Source organism: Physeter macrocephalus, chromosome 10, assembly GCF_002837175.3.
Source record: "Physeter macrocephalus isolate SW-GA chromosome 10, ASM283717v5, whole genome shotgun sequence".
Lineage (NCBI taxonomy): Eukaryota > Metazoa > Chordata > Mammalia > Artiodactyla > Physeteridae > Physeter > Physeter macrocephalus.
In genome coordinates, this window is record NC_041223.1 from 66,585,562 (window position 1) to 66,589,908 (window position 4,347).

Below are 4,347 nucleotides of genomic sequence, written 5' to 3' on the forward strand. Positions count from 1 at the left end.
GTGTATGATTTAAAGCCACAAAAAGCCCCTTATAGAAACACACACCAAAATGAAAAGTTGTTTATCTTAAGCTGTAGAAATTATGCTACGTGCCTAGATAATAAAGTTTACTTCTTGTTTTGGTACAGAGATATTCCCAGACTTTCTTGAAGTTGGGTGAGATGATGTGCCTACATTTGGGTCACTATAATGTGGGTGGAAATGATATATGCTACTTCTAGACCTGGCCCTATAAGGTCTACTCTCTTAGCAACTTTCCAGTATATAATACAGTATTATTAACAATAATCCCTATGTTGTACGTTAAATAACCAGAACTTATTCATCTTTTAGCTAAAAGTTTGTACTCTTTGACCAAAATGTCTCTTTTTTCCCCCACCCTCCAATCCCTGGTAACCACCACTCTAGTCCCTGTTTCTACGAGTTTGGCTTTTGTGATTCCACATGTAAGTGAATGATACAGTGTTTGTCTTTCTCTGTCTGACTAATTTCATTTGCCATAATGAAGGTCCTCAAGGTCCACCCGTGTAGCTGCAAAGGTCAAGATGTCCTTCTTTCTCATGGCTGAGTAATATTCCGTTATATATTATATGTGGTTATGTATATATATATACACCACATCTTCGTCCATTCATTTGTTGACAGACACTTAGGTTGTTTCCATGTCTTAGCTATTGAGAATAATGCTGCAATGAACATGGGAGTGCAGATAACTTTTTGAGACCCTGTCTTCATTTCCTTGGTATATATACCCAGAAGTGGAGTTGCTAGATCATATGGTTCTATTTTTAATTTCTTGAAGAGCCTCCATAATGTTTTCAGTCGTGGCGGCACCAATTTACATTCCCACCAACAGTGCACAGAGGTTCTCTTTTTTCCCTATCCTCACTAACGTTTGTTATCTCCAGACTTTTTGATGATAGCCGTTCGAACGGTTGAGAGGTGATATTTTATTGTGATTTTGATTTGTGTTTCCCTAATTATTAGTGATGTTGAGCACCTATTCATGTACCTGCTGGCCATTTGTATGTCTTCTTTGGAAGAATGTCTATTTAGATATTCTGCTATGTATCAGAAATATGACAATTGACAAGGCCTTTATTTTCATGGCACTTATTATATTGTATCAAAAAATATCCAACTAGTTAACAGAAAAAATATAAAATTGCAGCTGTGTTTAAGAGCCTCACATATGAGGTGCTCAATACCATTAGGCTGTCTGACGATGGAGGAGTTACCTAATACATAAGATGGAGGAAGCCTTTTTTGAGAAAGGGATTATTGAGCTGAAACTGAAGGATAAGTATGAATTTACTACTAGAAGAAGGAACTGAAGCGTTTGCTCCCTGAATAATATAGTATAAAAGTCTTGGAGCATGAAGAAGCTTGATAAGGTTAAGGGTGTGAGGGCAGCACACCTGTGGCAGAGAGGAAGGCAGGGAGAGACTGAGATTAAAGGAGACAGGTTGGCACCAAACCATTGCAGAGCATAGAGGGCAGGTAGGAAATTTTTTCTTTATTCTAAGTACAATGAGAAGCCATCAGATTACATACAGCAAGGGATGGTCATGTTTGGATTTGTATTTCAAAAATATCACTCTGAAAAAAAAAAAACACACTCTGGCTCCTTTGTGAAGGACAATCTGGACAAGAACTATAATGGTGGCAGGTAGAAGAGTTAGGAAGAGCTCTCAGTAGTGTGAATGAGAAAGGATGGTAAGGAATTGGGAGATATGGGGAGAAGTGGTTATATTTGGTTGATCGTTAGATTGGTATAGGATTTCATGTAGAAAAATCATATTATTTTGGATTTTGAAAGATATTGCACTATTACCTTCTAATATTCAATGTTGTTGGTGAGAAATTGTATGACAAGTTGATGATTAAGTTTAGAGTGAAAAAAGAAGCAGTACTCAGATGAAATGAGATGCTATTTCTAAAAAAGACAGGCATGCTAAGTAGACAAAATTAAAAAGGATATTTCTAGAGCACCTGATTGATAGCTTCAATCTAAGTATTTATCTTATATATACTTATATTTAAAGAAGATCAACAGTGCCACAAATAATATCGTTTTAATTTTTCAAGATCAATAATAAGATTCTTTGTGAATTTTTCATTTAAATGGAATTTAACCATTTATAAATTCTCATTTAAAACGATTCGTAGTGACTTAAGATGTGACAGGGAACATTTTTTTTTTTTTTTGCTGATATATTCAGGGAATATTAAACTGATAAGAACACATACTAAACTTGATCTTAGCCAAAAGGCCTAGAAGTAATATCCAGGGAATATTAAGGTGTTTTGTTCCTTCCTTAAAGTTCACCACTTCTTGTACCTGATTTTTAAACATTGTCTGTTTATTGACTATCAAAAATATGTTTTTATTTTATGCTTCCAGTGAGAGTTTCAGTGGATATTTTTGAATTTTAAAATAAAAGCATTCAATTTCTGATGGAAGGATATGTCTTTTACGAAATAGAGTTTTGTACCTCAAAAGCTTTTTTCTGAAGGGGTGATCGTTTTTGTTGAATTTCTGGGTCTGTTGACACTATACTTCAGATAAGTAATGAGGACCAATTAAATTAGTTCTATGATGTCAGGCAATTTATCCTTACAAAGAATAATAGTAAATTATTGCAAAGTGTATGAAATTTTGCTTTGACATTTAAAAAATATTTTTGTAAAACTGATTGTGAATTTTATTTTTTATTTGTTATTCACTTTATTTTAATGTTTTCTTTGAAACATCATTTGGTAACTAGTTTCCTAGAATTGTATAATAGTTTGGTATCACTGATGAATGAATGTTCACTACAACTTGTTTTGGGAAACAAGATTTGAGGAGTTACTTCTTGGGGTAGAATAGACTTGTCATGTTGACTGATGCAAAATGAAATGTGATTGGATTTCTGGGGTCATAAATTGCTTAGTAGTGATTAGGACAACAACTGGACAGCAGCATCAAAGTAAAATGTGTTCATTGTCCATCTATAATTGGCCTATGCTCTTTCTTGATGGCTTATAAATTCATATTTCCTAGAAAATATTTAACAGTATTCTTGAAAGCATAAATCATTTCCAAAAGAATAAATCTTCAGTTATAGTTCCATTTTTTGAAGTCAGTCTTCTAGGCAGACTTCACTATTTGCAGTCTGTGTGATATTCACCATTTTATTACATACCTTTCAGAGCTGAGAATCCTCATAAATACCCTCTTCTAATGTTGGTAGATTAGTAGTGGCATTTATTTTTTTATTTTATTTTATTTTTTTAACATCTTTATTGGAGTATAATTGCTTTACATTGTTGTGTTAGTGGCTGCTGTATAACAAAGTGAGTCAGCTATATGTATACATGTATCCCCATATCCCATCCCTCTTGCACCTCCCTCCCACCCTCCCTTTCCCACCCCTCTAGGTGGTCACAGAGCACCAAGCTGATCTCCCTGTGCTATTTGGCTACTTCCCACTAGCTATCTGTTTTACATTTGGGAGTGTATATATGTCAAGGCTATTCTCTCACTTCATCCCAGCTTACCCTTCCCCCTGCTCATGTCCTCAAGTCCATTCTCTACGTCTGTGTCTTTATTCCTGTCCTGTCCCTAGGTTCTTCAGAACCATTTTTTTTTAGATTCCATATATATGTGTTAGCATACGGTATTTGTTTTTCTCTTTCTGACTTACTTCACTTTGTGGTAGTGGCATTTATTGAGATGGTATATATAAAGGACCTGGTATAGGCCAGGTATATAGAATATATGCAATAAATGAATATTCATTGTTAAATTTTATCATTATTTATTAATTTAATTATTTTAGCAGGTCATAAAGAATTACATATTAATCTTTATTTCTAGCAGTGGGTCAGACAAGATAGCATCACTAAAATCTTTCCTTGAAAATATCTAAATCTACTGACAAAAATTTTAATTATTTTAGATGCATCAATGGCTGCCCAAAAGTCAGAGAATATTGAGAAGCCAAAAATTTAGTGAATTTAGTACCCTGAAGTGGTAAACAACTACTAAATCTGAATTTTTTGTTAGGAGCCAAACAGGTGAACTTGAGCTTTTATTTTTCTGGTCATATATGGAAAATGAGGTATAGAATTCAAAGTCCAAAATGGCCAAAGTTATGGAGTCCAATTGAAGAAGTATTTGCATAAATCTGAGAGTCAAAATGGCATCACAACCAATGTAAGAGTAAACTTGCCCAAACTTACTTTCCAAAAGCATGAAACAGAAGATTGCTTATCAAAACCTTAGAAATGATTTGCAACAAAAAGAGCTCTCCCCTATCAATACCAAAACTCAAATAACCTTAACATGACCTCTAACCTCTA

At 34.2% G+C, this 4,347-nt stretch overlaps 1 pseudogene; it reads right to left on the bottom strand.

The window, feature by feature from the left end:
* Window positions 1-2,175: 2,175 nt before the first annotated feature.
* LOC112063802 (uncharacterized) lies at window positions 2,176-2,285 on the bottom strand (annotated as a pseudogene).
* Window positions 2,286-4,347: the final 2,062 nt, after the last annotated feature.